Consider the following 7,777-nt stretch of genomic DNA (forward strand, 5'->3'; position numbering starts at 1 on the left):
CTTCTACTCTGTTCCAGCCACTGAGCTAAATACAGTGGGAGAGGGGAGGCATGTCAAATAGAACACATTCTTTATCCTTAAAGTGCCAGATGCTTTTCTAAGTTCTAAAATGTATTATCTTTTTCATTCTCATACTAATTCTCATAGTAAATCAGGGGCAGGTCAGGTTTTGTGAAGCATGAAACTCATACAATTTGAGGAATACACTTCAAGGAAAAGAACAGCATTAACCACTGCAATGCAATGCATTCTGTTTATCATTTTTCCCACGGGGCTTACAGTCTGGGCAGGAAGACAGACTGAGTAAATAGCTAATACGTGCTTGGAAAGATACATTGGTTCAACCTCAAATATTTATGCACACACACTATGTACAAGACATTCTTTTAGGCACTTGGGATAAACAAAGATCCCTGCCCTTGTGAAGTTTCCATTCTAGCGTGAGAGATTTTTTTAATGTAGTGAATAAATAAATGATATAGTATTAGAGGTTAATAAGCGCAATTTTTTTTAAAGTGCTAAAGGATAAGAGGGAGATATGGAAAACAGATTGTAGTTTTAAGTAGCATAATCAGGGGAGATCTCATTGCGAGGTGATATTTCAGCAAAGATTTGAAAGAGCCAAATGTAACCACATGGATATCTGGGGGAAGAAGTTTCCAGGCACAGGAATAGGCATGTGCTTAAGATACAGCAAGAAGGAGGTGAGCTGCTGAAGAAGTGATGAAGAGCGTGGCAGGAGATAAGTGTGAAAGTTAATGGAGTCAGGGGGTTGTTGTAAAACCATGTGAAGGATTTGTTTTTTACTATGAGATAAGGAGATATTGGAGGCAAAAGAGTAACAAGATCTGACCTACAATTTCAAAATGTCATCCTGGCTACTGTGTTGAATTTCTGGTAGCTCAGACCAGAATGGCAACAATGCAGATGGTGAGAAATGCTAAGATCCTAGATACGCTTTGAAAGTCAAGCCAAGAAGATTTGTTGGGGAGGGATAATGGGGTGTGAGACAAAGGGAGGAGTCAAGAATGACTCCCAGGGTTTTGACCTGAGCCACTGGAAGGATGGAATTGCCTTTAAACAGGCAGGTTTTGAGAAGAAGCAGGAAATCATTCATCTTGGGATATGTTGTGTTTGAGATGTCTCCAAAATATCCAAATAGAAATATCAACTAGGTGCTTGAGTACATGAGTCTGGAATACAGGAGATACTGATTTGACGGAGTATCATGGAAGAGATGAAAAGGTGTGCCTGCCCTGGCCCACTCTGGAGGAATCGGTAAAAGCTGCTGCCTTGGAAGATACTCAATCAAAGGCCTTTGGTATAAAGGTCTTCCAAAGAGACGTTCCCTCAAATCCTCACCCTGAAAGTTTTAAGACTAGTGGTTAGTCATGAAGAATATGGTGAATACAAAGTGTTACTCAAAAACGAAAGACATAAAGGAAAAGGGAAATAAAAGAGTCCTGAGGGGAGGAAAACTGAGCTGGCTGTTTTCATCCTTTACTTTGTCATCACTTGGTCAGATAGAGGTTGGATGTTTGTGTCTTTGCCACACCAAACTCACCTCCCATCCTGGACTCACCACTGTCTCCCCTTACTCCTCACTAGCCACGTCTTTCTAATGAAGCAAAAGTTCCGCAATTCAGGACTTAGCAATGCTGACCTCCTCCCCGGGAAGGAAGATACATAAACCCCTGGTTAAGACAAGATGCAAAGTTCAAGGGCAAGAGAGGTTGTCCAGTGAATAATTTCCACAGATGAGGACTACAAATCATCTTCAGTATAAGGACGGTTCTCGTCCTATTCCTTCTATGCACTCTCTCTTCAAAACCCTACACTCTCTGGCAATAAACCTGAAAAACAGGCCTTGTGACATTTGTTGCTCTATTCTTTTCCCCGTATGTTTGCTGCATGTGATCATCCTGGTATCCTTGGTTACTTCTGCAATATTCAAGAGGCTCTCAAATAGAACACAATAAGCCAAGAAGTGGGTATAGCTACAAATAAATAGCTGTTGTCCCTATGATTTTTTTCTCTGAGCATAGGAGACAGACACAGGGGGCTCTAAGCAAACATCCCATTTATTCAACAAACATGTATCAACCATTTCCTACGTTTGAGGGACTGTGCTAGGCCCTAGGGAGAGGATTCAAAGATGAGCAGACATATTTCTGACCCTGAGGTCCTTTCAGGGCAGAGACACCATCCTTTTTCAAGCTCCACACCTGCTGTGGTTGCCTTTTCTCAGGTCATAAATCTTCACCCTGGCCCAGCACGTTTCCAGGCATAAAGAAACCATGCATGTTACTAGGTCATGCTATCTACTATAAAGTGGCAGGTCTCAACTGGAGATGATTTTGTCCCCCATGGGGCACTCAGCAATCAATGTCTGGAGACATTTTTGGTTTTCCCAACTCGGGGTACTGGTAGGATTGGAGGGTGGTGTTGCTATTATCTGGTTATCTAGTGGGTACTCAGTCAGGGTGATGCTAAACATCCTACAATGCACAGAACAGTTTCCATTCCCCACAACAAAAAATATCCAGCCCAAAATGTCAACAGTGTTGAGACTGGGGCTGCTCTATAGGGTCTTCATTTTAGCTATTTTGTCCTTATAACATGTGCCACTTTATTCAGCTACTTATTATCTCAGCAACAGCAGTGCTAAGAAAGGCTCATGCCTGGCATTAAGATGTGGAAAGCAGGAAAAAATGAAGGAAGTGTATCCTCCTCCCATATCTTGCTACTTGCCAGCTAGAGGTCTTCCCAGGATTTATTTTGTCCTCTTTAACCAAGTCTAGAAAACTGCAGGAGGCCAGGTACAGTGTCTCATGCCTGTAATCCCAGCATTTTGGGAGGCTGAGACAGGTAGATCACTTGGGGTCAGGAGTTCGAGACCAGCCTGGACAATATGGTGAAACCTGTGGTGCACACTCGTAATCTCAGCTACTTAGAAGTCTAAGGCAGGAGAATCGCTTGAACCCGGGAGACAGAGGTTGCAGTGAGCCGAGATTGTCCCAATGTACTCCAGCCTGGGTGACAGAGTAAGACTCCGTCTAAAAAAAAAAAAAAAAGAATCCTTTTTCCTTAGGCAAGGCTGAAGGAGAAAAGAAATATTCCTGCCTCTAGGCTGATAGGTAAAGGAGTTTGGAAAAGTTTTATTTAAAATATAGGCACTTTAACGGATTTATTTAAAAGTAGGAGTGGGTTGTATGAAAAACAATAGCTTTTTCTGCACAGAAAAAGAAAGGATCATCTCTAACTTTAATAAAAGTAATGACTCACCATTGCTCAGATTTAGAGAAAAACAAGCTGTCTGTATGTCACATATTATTTCCTGTCTATCCAGATGAGAACAGAAGCTCTTCAGTGCAGCTGAGCCAACCAAGAACATGTCAATTCCCAGCCTTATTACCAGCCCTTCTTTATCTTATCTTTGAAAAGTCAGGCCAAATCCAAAAAGATGCATCTGTTCTTCTACCCTTGCAACAATAAAGTCATGGGAGCAGGGATGTAGGAAGCCACCGCAAAGAGGGCTCCATCCAGTAGGTGGCCCGGGATGAAGGCTGTGTTGGGGCTAAACCACACTCTGGAATGCTATGTCAGTGAATTCTTCGCTGTGTGAGCTTGAGAAAGCCATTCACGTTTCTTAAGCCATTTTCTTGATATTTCATACAGACTCACCAAGTACTCAACGAGAACATGTAAGTGAAATCCTTCACAAAATGCCTGGTAAATAATACATGCTTAGAAAACGGTAGAGAGAGAAAAGAGCAGCCTCTTGCTTTTAATGCACTTGTTTTTGCCCTCAAATCTAGATGCCATTCCTATAATTTGATAACTTTTCCTCAGACTTCCCAGAAGTAGGATTCCTTCCAGTTTGTTAACAACATCCTCTGTCTCTTATACTAAGGACACATTTGGCTTCCTTTTGATTGCATACATATTTCTTAAAAGGCACCTTGGGAGAGATGACATGTTTAAAATGCAGTGGAGTAACCTGCTCATAAACTCTGAGGCCCTGAACAAGGTGAGAACATGACGAATGAACAGGAATTATGTGCTGCATCGCACGAGAGTTCCGAAACAGGAAAATTGACTCTAATGGGTGCGGCTCTACAGTCATATAATATGGTTTACAGTTTAAAATATCGACTATAAAACGCCAACTCAGAGCGAGTTTTGGGGTTGGTCATAACCACTACAAAAAAAAAAAAGAAAATCCCATTCACACTGAGAGCGACCTTTATACCTGTTTGGGTTTCTTAGTAACTTATTTTAACAGATTGTCTATACAAGATGGAGTTTTATGACTGCTATCAGTTCAAAGGTGGAGAAAATGTGAACCAAGTGTGTTTAGCTATATTTTCCAGTGCATTTAGTTCTCATGAAATGTAACAACAGATGGACTCCTGGAGTATGGAATTTCCTTTCTTTTCAAAAGGAATAACTACCCAACAAGCAGAAACTATAAAATGAATGTCACTGTTCTTCCAATTGTCCCAATGGGGAACACACTGTTTAAAAAGCATTCACTCCAGTTAGGGAACAGAAAATAACAACCTGTACCAAGCCATTTTCTTTCCCCCAAGCCCATTGTCTCTGGCTGCTCATCTTTGGCCTTCAAGCCCTTTTCATAGGTGCAGAAGCATAAAATGCAGAAACGAAGTCTAGGACCGTAGACTGCCAACCAGTCAACAAGAGAGATGTGAGAAATTAGATTCTGTCATAGAAACAAATAACCACATTGGGAGACTGGAAACAATGATTATTTCTTTGCTAATCATCCTCCTTAAAAAGATACCTATAAATTAATATGCATTTGATATGGATTATTTTTGACCCGTACGCATTTCAGGAAATAAAAAGCGGATTCAGAAAGGCCTGTGAGACCCAGTGCGGTGGCTCACACCTGTAATCCCAGCACTTTGGGAGGCCAAGGTGGGTAGATCACCTGAATTCAGGAGTTTGAGACCAGCCTGGCCAACATGGTGAAACCCTGTCTGGACTAAAAATACAAAAATTAGCCGAGCGTGGTGGTGGGCACCTATAGTCCCAGATACTCGGGAGGCTGAGGCAGGAGAATCATTTGAACCTGGGAGGCGAAGGTTGCAGTGAGCCGGGATCATGCCACTGCACTCTAGGCTGCGCAACAGAGCGAGACCCTGTCTGAAAAAAAAAAAAAAAAAAAAAAAGAAAGAAAGAAAAGGCTGTGAGTTGAGGGGAAGGGGTAGTAAATAAGGCTATTCTCAAAAGCTGTCACAGGTCCTCTGCTACATGCTAGTCAAAAGCAACCCAAGATTGAGAGGAGAAATACCGTAACTCCTCCAAAGAGCTGCTTCTCCCCACTAGCACCTTCATGGTGGGGAGGGAGGGTGTTAAGTCAGCTCAGCTGGTGTCTTGCTCGGTTTTGCGTTTGCATGCATCTGTATCCTCTTTTGTTTCCTCTGAAGTGGAAGTTTAAGTATCACAAGAATGCTGGGTCTCACAATGTTCCTATCTGCCCTGTTCAAGGAAGTAAGCAAAATAGTACACCGATCCCTGTTCTTGGAAAATTTGCAGCACAAAGAAAAGAAAGAAAGAAAAAAAAAAAAAACAGAAAAGATGAGATAAACCCTGATTAAGCAGACAAGCTTTATAATGTTTATCCAAATTAAATCTCTTCACATTGGTGTTTACCCATTATTAATTCTTACGTAATCACATTAGAGGAAAAACGCCTTGCATTAGTGGATGCTGATATTGGCCTTATGAAAGTGAGTTACCTTTTCCTATAGCAAATCTGTAGCAAGCCAATACAGAGGCTTAAGTCAGTTTATCAAAAGTTATCGGTCAAATGGAGGCAGAGGACAGTTCTAACAGAGAATCAAGGATGAAAGAAGAATATCTGAAAAGAATCACTTTGAAAAGCTTGAGAGCCATTAGAATTGTGAGACCCAGAGCTAGGAAGACAGCAAAAGCTGGGAAAACCCGTGATTGATTTATCTTTGTTTTGTTGTTTTTGTTTTTGTTTTTGTTTTGATGGAGGACATTTCTTTTTCCTGCCTTTTGTCAGTGAAAACGACAGTTTTGGCTAACAGCTCCAGAACTGCAGGAAGAGTGATACATGCAAATGGTTTGCTTCTCGTCCCATCTCTCTCTCATGCTTCAGTTCGGCAAAGCAACCCAAGTTTCGGCATGAAAATAAGACAACCTAGCCTCCCACTTTGTTTGAATGATTTCCATATCCAGTAGGACAAGTTCTCCTGGGACAGGCCTGCAATCACGAGCACATGTCTCACCCTGTTGAGATGCAACAGCAGGTAAAGCAACCTGAAGTCCTCACGGTAGAATCGGGTACACAAACTCACACCCACGCGCAAAAGTGAGGGAAGGCAACGTGGACAAAACTTTCCGTCATTTGCTTCCAAAGCAGATATTCCTCAGGGGGAAGGGTGCGGGGAGGGCAGCTCCATGGACAGAGACGTGCCCAGACCTTTCCACTTGCTTTGTTGTTCTACCTCTGAGCATTCGAGCAGGAATCTGAACCAGATGTGGGGTTAAAAGCATCACTTTGGAAGTTTCTGGGAATGAAAAATGACCTCCTCTCAAAATAATTTTTTTTTCTACTCTGCTCTTTGTTTAGGTTTGCCTTTTATGGTACTTTCTTTTCTCCCCTCTTTCTCTTAAACCCACTGCCCTCTTCCCATTTGGAGCTATCCATTGACACAGGTCATCCCTCAATCTCTTGTTACCCACACTGAAAGTTTCTCTTCTCCTACTGGTGAATAAAACTGGTTCATTCTAGGACATCGCCATTGTCCAGTTCTGTTTGTCACATTTTAACTCTTCACTGAGTCATGGGGCCTGGGTAGGACAGGGGACCTTGGTTAACCACGCTGTCACTAATTCAGGCAACAAACATAGAGTGTAGTAATAAACAACATGGGCTTGGGACAAAGAACAGAAATGGTTTTGGATTTCAGGTCCAACACTTCACTACCTGTGTGACCATGGTCATGTCCATGAATATCTTTAAGCCTCAGTTTCCTCACAACATATGGACATAATATATTTTTTGTTACTTTCCACCTGGCTATTTATGAGAATTAAATAAGGTAATGTATGCAAAGCAGTTAGCATAGTGCCTGGCATACAGGAAGCTGAGTAATAGAGGCCATTATCAGCATCATCACAACCATCATTGTTACTAAGCTACACACAGTGCCATGCCAGACAATGGGAAACATGAATAAGGTTCTGCTGCCAAGAAACTCATAGCCTACTCTTAGAAGCACACATGCTCTAATCTCAGCACTTTGGGAGGCTCAGACAGGAGGATTGCTTGAGGCCAAGAGTTCAAGACCAGCCTAAGCAACATAGTGAGACCCTGTCTCTACAGAAAAAAAAGAAAAAATGGTTTTTAAAGAAACAAACACATATGTGTTACAGGTCTTTTAAAATTTGTCTAGCAGGTTTTCCAATATTTATTGGAAACCCTCCCCAACCCACCACACACACACACACACACAAAGACACAGACATGTAAACAAATAATAATATAACAAACCAAATCTGACTTTCTGCCCCAATTTTTCTGAATTCCTTATATTCAAAAAGATACAGAGCCATGCCTTTGGATCAATGAACTGAAGCTAATTTTTTTTTAACTCATCACACTCCCCAAACCTCTATGAACTGAATCTATGAGTGAAGCTTCATCACTCATTTTTATTCTTAATTCCCCTAAACTACCTGTTATTATTTTATTTTTCTCATGAATAGGAACCACCCATAA

General features: G+C 41.6%; 1 non-coding gene across 1 annotated transcript; it reads left to right on the plus strand.

Moving 5' to 3' along the window:
• The first annotated feature begins 7,420 nt into the window (after positions 1–7,420).
• LOC112426661 (U7 small nuclear RNA) lies at positions 7,421–7,482 on the plus strand. The gene has a single exon (XR_003018051.1). It is a non-coding gene; the product is annotated as a U7 small nuclear RNA (small nuclear RNA).
• The last annotated feature ends 295 nt before the right edge of the window (positions 7,483–7,777 follow it).

The sequence above is a fragment of the Macaca nemestrina genome, chromosome 16 (assembly GCF_043159975.1).
Source record: "Macaca nemestrina isolate mMacNem1 chromosome 16, mMacNem.hap1, whole genome shotgun sequence".
Classification (NCBI taxonomy): Eukaryota; Metazoa; Chordata; class Mammalia; order Primates; family Cercopithecidae; genus Macaca; species Macaca nemestrina.